At 30.4% G+C, this 8,957-nt stretch overlaps 1 long non-coding RNA gene across 1 annotated transcript; it reads right to left on the bottom strand.

Moving 5' to 3' along the window:
• Positions 1–765: 765 nt before the first annotated feature.
• On the bottom strand, positions 766–1,420 carry LOC149890316 (uncharacterized). The gene is made up of 4 exons (XR_016451586.1): positions 1,283–1,420; positions 1,120–1,161; positions 982–1,019; positions 766–892 (listed from the first exon to the last, which is right to left on the bottom strand). It is a non-coding gene; the product is annotated as an uncharacterized LOC149890316 (long non-coding RNA).
• Between the last annotated feature and the right edge of the window lie 7,537 nt (positions 1,421–8,957).

Below are 8,957 nucleotides of genomic sequence, written 5' to 3'. Positions count from 1 at the left end.
ACAGATTCATATTTGTACAAATGTTCACAGTAGATGTAGATTACACTGATTTTCTTACGCTGATTTTCCAGGTTATCAAAAACTTCAGCTTCCCATGTGTTGCAGGCCTATTGATCTTTTGCTGTAAGTCATGCGCCAGCAATTTGTTTGAAATTGTTCATAGACAGTCAACCCTCCTTCACTTTTCATCAATGCTAACTAAAAAAGATCAGTTAACAACTAAAATATATTGCACCATCATTCACACTATGTTCCCTTGTCAAGAGCAACGCATCATGGCTATACTTACATAATCAGAAATTGATAAAAACTTACCATATTATTTGGGTGCTTTTCGATCTCAGAATATTGCTGCAGAGAAGTAAAGATAGGAAATTATGTATGACAGACATTCTGATCTACAAGATCACTAGCAACACATGCCTCCAATCTTCCCTGTCTTTGCTAAATATTGGTCAACTTATATTCAGTTCACGAAGAATGAACATATTCATAAGAAACTGTCCTGTTATGATAACCACAATAAACAATATTCTACATATTTATACTTAAAATATTATACTACTGCCATTCATTTCATATGCCAAAACATTTTGTACCATTATAAAACTAATACTTAACTGACATAAAAATATATTTCTAACTTAATTTAATAAAATGGATATGTACACCAATACATTTTCATTTTATTAAACTAAATTAGAACTTGAGATTCATATCAAATCTCATTATTACTTATATCCTAGGGTTTTAGAGCATGGTGGCCTTATATACCAGGATATAAATAGTATTACTATAAATGCAGTAAAGATTAAGAGAAAACCTATACATGAACAATAAATAGTTTACAGCATACAATTGACTGTATATCTGACCGTGGAATGCTTGAAACCTATATGAAATCATTAAAAAATTAAAAACATAATCAAACTTTAGTGTAACTAAATATATATAACTAGATCCCAATTTTCAAAAACTTACGATTGGCTGGGCAATACAGGTAGTTGAAAACTGAAAACCTTTAAAAAAAAACAAAAAACATAGCAACAAAACACTTTCATATAAGAATAAATAAATCATCTCATCACAATTAACAGCAGAAATGTAACTTTTACTTACATCAGATAAATTAAGAGATGTACTTAAGCAATCAGGCTAGAACTAAATAAAAATCATATTATTAAATGATATTTACTTTAACAATGACATTTAGCAACTGATAACATACATTTATGCACGATTAAAATCACATTAAAGAAATTTGATAATGTTAATAACTAACATGTGGGAATGGAGATTGAGAAATTCAAATTTTGTTTTCACTCAAACTCAAACAGAAATAACAGCTTTATATGAAGAGATAAAAAATGACACTTGGATTCTTCTTTACTTTGATGACTTTCTCTTAATGAAACTTTACCTGAAAAAAAATTTTTTTTTAAATAGGCCTTTTAGCAAGGTACAGCGGTGTACGAGTTTGTTCAATTAGTTTGACTAATTACTCTTAGTAAAAAAACTGACAGCAATCTTTTTTGTAGCATGTGTTTGGTGAGTATTAGTCTCAAAAATTAACAATTTAGATTAAACAAAGGAAATCCTAATTTACATTCATTGCTTTTGTACTCCATTTATACATATAATCCAGTCGCACCATCAAAAATAGTAGGCACACTTCTATCAAAGTTATCTTCACCAATTTTAACATTCTCCTCATCTACAACAGGCTCACCCTGCGTCATGTAATTGGAAGATTCTCCTAAAATGAATATATTTGACCAAAATTTTTTTAAAAAAAGTTACAAAAGTTTAGATAAAAAAAGGCAGTCAGATATTTGTCTGATAGTCTATAAATAGGATGAGATAAAAGCAACAATCTACTATAATTACTTTATAACGTTACTTTGATATTTTTAAATTATCAAGATTATTAGCTACCTATTTATATTGCTGTATTACCTTTTCATCTTGAGACAAAAATATCAAATTGATTACGACGTTTTCTTCTTTCAGTTCTTGAAGCCATTTTTAAATTGTACAACAAATATTTTGTTGCTATTATAGGATTGTATCTTTATTATATTAAAAACTCATTAAAAATAGTTTAAATAACAATTGATCATCATGATTAATGTCTATCAATACTTAGAAGCTATATGAATGGACAAAAATCTTTAAAGCAAATCTATTTTCTAACCATGTAGCTTTTTCGTAGCGAACACAACGGTTCAATTCTACATTTCCTCTTTTACTAAAAAAACTCTTCTCTATGTTCCACCCTGAGTTTGGTTTTTACGCAGAGCCTGGCTTGGGGTGCCGAACTCGGGGTAGGTACCCCGAGTTCGACATGTATACCCGAAGTATGGATATTGAAAGTTTTTAAAATAATATTTTTTGCGGATATTGAAAGTTTTAAAAGTAATTATCTTTTTGGGTTGCTGAATTTTTTTAATAATTTTTTTTTTTCGGTTTGATCCGTAATATAAATTAAATGAAATTATTTCTGATTATTAAGATACAAATTAGACATTATATTCATAGACATTCAAATGATTATTTTTTTATTATATCTAAAGTTATAATGTAATAAACTATATTTTAAATCATGAAATATTTTTAAAATCATTATATCTTGTGTATTTGTATTTTGAAGGAGTAAAACTAATTTAAAAACTCGCTACAAAAGAAATTCTAAATATTAATTCGCATTAAAAAGTCACTCACTCCAAGCATATGCTTTTAAAATAGTTTGTGATTTATTTTTTATTAAGTCTTTAAAGGATTACCAAAAAGAAGCTTTAATAGCTCTCAGCAATAGCATAGATTGTTTTGTTTGCCGATCAACAGGCTGTGAAAAACATTAATTTGAAAGTACAAAATACGGGTTTACAAAATATATTCGACGTATATTTATATTTGGCAAAATGGTTGATAATTGGTTGAAAATAGTTGATTTTTAAAAAGTTTATTACCCCCGTCCTTAAACCTGCGAAACGTAATTACATTTCGCCATTATTCATTTTTTTAAATAACCAAAGTTTTCTCGTCTGACTTCCCAAAGTTCACGGGAAAAAAAAGTCAGACGAATTATCGTCTACCGCCAGCTTTATTTTTGAACTATCTGTATTCTCCGGGCGTTCAAAGTTTTTATTGCATGAAATTATGCGCCTTGACAAAATGTGATTTCACTACAAATGGCAGATCTGATGATAAAAGTTGTAAATAAGAAGACAGTAATTGCATTATTTTCCATCTATTCCTGAGATATAAATCTGTTTAAGTTTAAACACAAAGTTTCACTTGCCACATTTGATTTTGTTTAGAAGTAATTATTTTAAATAGTTATATGACATATGGTATGTTAATGCAAATGAGAAATTTACAATATTTTTAGAACATCATTTTAGCAGCTAAAATAAGAACAGTCTGCATCTACTTTAATCTCAATTCTGAACTTAGTAAGCGTATACACATCATAAATTGATCAAAGTGTAGCTGATCGCAAAACCAATTTTATCTATTCAAATTTAATTTGAAATTAAAATGCTGCTGGATTAAGAAAACGTTTTACAGTTTTACGAGGCTTATTCGAAACATTGATTGGTGTTTTTCAAGTTTGTCTATTTTCAACAGAAAAAAAAAAAGTAGTGTTACTGTGTTATCTATATTATATAGGTATACTATATAGCATATAGCAGTCAGTCATGTTTTGGTTAAATGTGAAAATAACAAGTTGGTTTGTTTAGCTTACAAAATTAATTAATTCAAGTGTATTATTGCTATCGTCAAATAAAATATGTTAGATCTTAAAAATATGTTAGGACTACAAAATTATAGATGTTTTTAGATAAGTTGTGTTTGTATGTTAAATTATAATTTCTAAAGTTAAAAGTTACCTAAATGTGACTATATATTAAATTCAAGTAATTAATATTGTCTATTACAAATGTGATGATTTATTATATTGGGTATACTGTAAAAGTAATAAAAGCCTGATATTCAGATCAATGTGCAAGTTAAGGATATGTTTATTTAAAACAGCAGTTTTTTGTTATTTTGTAATTATTCTTTTATAGAAAAAATACAGCTATTTTTGATTGTATCATAGTTATTATTATCATAGTAAAAAAATTACAACCCTTTTTTATATATCATTACATCCCAAAGTCTTGGATATGTAAAAATTATCAAATATAATTGGACCAAAATTGTTTGATCATCACTGCAGTTGAGGTGACATCTTATTAAACCAATGTTTAATGGTTTAGGGCTCAAATCCAACTGAACCTTAGGTTCAGTTTAATTTTGATCCTAATTATTGATAAACCAAGTTTAAGAAAAGTTGGAAACCATAATGTTTAATACTCATGCCTGAGTTTTTAACTAGTTTGTGTTCAGTTAAGTAGCATCTCCAAAAAAGAATGGTTTTAAGTAGACAACAAAGAAAACTCCACATAGTTTGATTGGTTAATGAACAAAAATAGGTTAATAACAATAATTTTGTTAGTTACGATCTAGGATACTATATATATATATATATATTTTATATATATATATACATTTATATATGCGTGTGTGTATATATATACGTGTATATATAAATATATGTATACATATATATATATATATATTTGTATATATATATATATATATATATATATATATATATATATATATATATATTTATAAATGCGTGTTTGTATATATACGTGTATATATAAATATATGTATGTATATATATAAATATATACACAGGCTTGCAGAGCCGGAGCCAGAGCCGGAGTCGGAAGCCGAGGATCCGATAGTTTTTGTAGGAGCCGGAGCCGAGAAAAACTAGTAGATCCCGGCTCTCAAAAAAATTTTGAACTGAACAAATTTTAGATTAATTTTTGACACATTTTTTTTAGCGACCTCTGCACTTCATTCAAGAAACTTAAAACTCAAAGTTCTCTAAGTCTCTAACAAATCATTTCATATACAATAAAATGACTTACAAGTTTAGTCTAAACATAAATCTCAAAAAAATGGCCGCCACCATATATTTGCTTATATATTTTTTTAAAATTCTTATTCTTGTGAAATGAATGAAGTGCCATATTTATTCTTATCTTCTATCATTTTTTTTTCATTTCAAAATTATTCAATGACCCAAAAATAATCTTGTATTTTTCTTTTCTTCTCCTGCAATATTTATATAAAGTTGAATATATATTTGGAATTTTTCCGCGATTTCTGTTATTTGTAAATTGCAACCATGAGTGATAACGTAGAAGACGAGAGGTTATATGATGAACTGAAATGGTTTGCTTATCGCGAAGAGGACGAAGGGTTTTTTTGTCAAGTTGACATTAGTGTAGGGGAGGAAGTCAGCAAACTTTGCGGTGCAACATGCAAAATGCAGTACAAGGGAAAAGAGCAACGGAAAAAAAAACCCACCGCCAACATGAAACGCCATTTTGCCAATAAACATTCGACACTTTTGACAAAAATTGTTGAGGCAAGAGAGCAGAAACTGAAGAAAGAGAAGGTCGAAAAGGAAAAAAAAAGCACCTCATCCATTTTTGGAGGAAATCAGGGCTCGACTAGTGAGACGAGAAAAGTGCAAGCACCCATCGATCGCTTTCTCAACAAAGTTACCATCACAATTTCGAAAGAGGACTTCAAGAAAGGCATGAATATACCGATTCTTCAAAACGGCGCTCCCTTTAACCTATTCAGCAGTGAAGGAATCAAGATTTTGACTGGCGATTTGGAAAAAACATTTTGGCTTGAAAGTCAACCGGGATTCTGCTCGAAGTCAAATCATGGCTTTGGCTCAAAAAAAGCGGGCTAAGTTAAAAACCAATCTACTGGAAAAGCTGGTTTTTCTGAAATTCGACGGAGCTTTCAAGACATAATCGAAGCTTTCTTGGCGTCAACTGCAGTTCTTGATGGATAGCGAAATCAAGAATCTCTTGAAGGCGTGCTGGAATCGTATGGCATCAGGAAAAAAATGTCCTCGGAATTACGACTGATAACGGATCGAACATGGTGAAAATGGTTGGAGACTTTGGAAAGACAGATGAAGAAGGTGACGTCACTGACGAGTCTGCTGAAGAACTTGCTGGCGTTGAAATCGAAGAAGATTTTAGGTTGAAATTGAAGGTGATCTGCCGGATGCTTATATCACTGACGACGACGACAAAGACGACGACGTGTTTGAACAGCAGAGGCCTTAATTCAACGAAATATCGAAAAACATAAATACCGTTAATCTGCAACGTTGTGGTGCTCACACCTTGCAGCTGGCTGTTGAAGACGGCTTGGAAAAACGAGGCATTAAGTCTCTGGTTGGCAAAGCTCGAGATGTAGCAAAAGCTTGTCAAACGTCGAAAGCAAATAAATTTTGCAAACAACACAAAACTAAAAAGGTACATACAATATAATCGCAAATCGCAATAAATGAAAATGTTTAAATGAATATTAATAAGAATCTGAACTTGAGTTTGAATTTAACATTTGTCAATTATGCGTTTTCGAATGTTGAAAACATTTAAATTTATAAAAAGTTACTCAAATTTCTCAAATTTACAGATTGCAATAATCGACAATGCAACCAGATGGTCCAGTACATTTAACATGCTCAACAGACTTCTTAAGATGCGTGATGTCCTGAATGCACTGGAAGCGGAATTTAACACCCGTGACTTTACGTTTCTAAAGCAAATAGAGGAATTTGCAAAAATCCTCGAGAAACCGGCAGTCGCAACTCAACAATTCCAGAGTCAGGATCTCACGCCTGGGAACTTTATTTACATTCAGGAAATTCTGAAGGAGGAGCTAGTTTCTGGTGAATTCAAGACGTCTGATTTTGGGGAGAATATCAGGGATTCAATGGTGCATCGGGAATCACTTTTAATCGATAATCCCTTTTTTTGTGCTGCTGTCTTTGTGGATGTGAATATCAATGCCTTCTTGGAGAAGAGCAACAGGTTTTTATCTCAGTTTTCAATCTATTATTTTTTTAAACGAAAATTGGAATTTGAAGTTACGTACTTTAATGAAATTCAAAATACTGTGAAGTTACGTACTTTAATGAAATTCAAAATACTGTGTCATCAACTTTACTTTTTGACATTCTACTTTCCTCACTGCAAGAATATGATAGATTATAATTTGTTTGAAATTTAAAAACATTAAAAATGCTTTACAATATTTCACAGATCATGAAGAAAAAGGATGATGGAAATTCGAAGTGCAAAACTGTTTTGGACGGAATAAAGCTGTTTCCCAAGTTGATCCAGAAAGCATGCCAGATTGCTTCTGCTCTTCCTATGACGCAAGTCAGCGTGGAGCGGGTGTTTTCTGGCCTAAAATTTCTGACTCCGGACCGAAGAAGTCATATGGAATCGGATTTGATTGATAGCATGGTTTTTCTTCGAATGAATAAAGGGTACATTTGACTTTTGAATGTGTATTGACAGAAAAAAAAATGAGAAAACGTTTTGAATTTGGAATTTGATGCTAAATAAACTTGTTGAAAAAATTTTGTAGAAATGACCAGGCAAAGGGATAAATTTGCAAGTACGAAATGAAAGGGTATATGAAAGGGACTGATTCTTCAAAAAAATGTAGTAATTTATTTTTCATTCATTAAAAAAATTTATGAATAGACGGCAAGTTATACTTTTAAATCTTATTCTTCTATTGACGTTATGAGGAGCTGGAGCCGGAGCGGAGCCGTGAAAAAAATTGGGCGGCTCCGCAAGCCTGTATATATATATATATATATATATATATATATATATATATATATATATATATATATATATATATATATATATATATATATATATATATATATATATACATACATATATTTATATATACATGTATAGTATATATATACATACATATTTTTATATATACATGTATAGTATATATTTACATACATATATTTATATAAACATGTATAGTATATATATATACATACATATATTTATATATACACGAAATTATTGTGATATATGTGTGTGTGTGTGTGTATATATATATACAGTAGCGTCCAAAAGTAATTGGACAAACACCTTTTTTGTTATATTTTCTCATTAAGTAAAGATTTTTAAATGAAATTTCGCGTAAGCATGTCAAATTATACTACAATTATGAAAAACAAAACAACAATTCCCTTTTGGGAGTAATTACTCAAAATTTTGCTAAAAGAATGGAAATGATTGGCTCAAAAGTAATTGGACAAACTAAACTCTAACAATGTTGATATAACTTAGATTATTTTAACTTCTTTTTCTGAAGGCAGATTTTTATAAAAACATTCAATGATCAATAATTTGTAATGGGACATAATAAATATTTAAGCGAGGCAGTGAAAAAGTTGATTGTACAAGCATTTAATAACGGTAAGACTGTGCGACAAATTTCAATAGATATGAATATTCCACGATCAACAGTTGGTTATACATTAAAAGTTTTTCAACAACGGAGTCACTTCCAAATATCAACAAAGTCAGGACGCCCGAAATCAACAACTTTTCGCCAAGATAATGTTGTAGTAAGATCGTCAAAGCCAGATCCGCGCAAGAGTGCTAAAGAAATTCATAGAGAACTTACACAGTCCCATCAAATTTCGTGCTCTTATGCAACAGAAAAGCGTCGCTTAAGACAAAACAACCTTTTTGGCCGTCGTCTTGTTAAAAAACCTTTTATTTCTGCAAAAAATCGTAGAGCACGGTTAAAATTCGCTAAAGAACATTTAAGTTGGACAGCAAACCAATGGTCAAAAATACTATGGAGTGATGAGTCAAAGTTTAATATGTTTGGTTCTGATGGTATTAAATATGTTCGACGTCCAATAGGTCTTCGAAATGATGTTAAGTACCAAGTTCCTACAGTAAAGCATGGTGGTGGTTCAATTATGGTTTGGTCATGTTTTAGCCGTGATGGAGTAGGTCCAATCTATCGAG

The sequence above is a fragment of the Hydra viridissima genome, unplaced genomic scaffold, assembly GCF_058129835.1.
Source record: "Hydra viridissima isolate aposymbiotic clone 2 unplaced genomic scaffold, HvirCarnegie_v1 scaffold_4, whole genome shotgun sequence".
Lineage (NCBI taxonomy): Eukaryota > Metazoa > Cnidaria > Hydrozoa > Anthoathecata > Hydridae > Hydra > Hydra viridissima.
The sequence above is the reverse complement of the archived record's forward strand: the minus strand, read 5'-3'. Positions and strand labels throughout refer to the sequence as shown.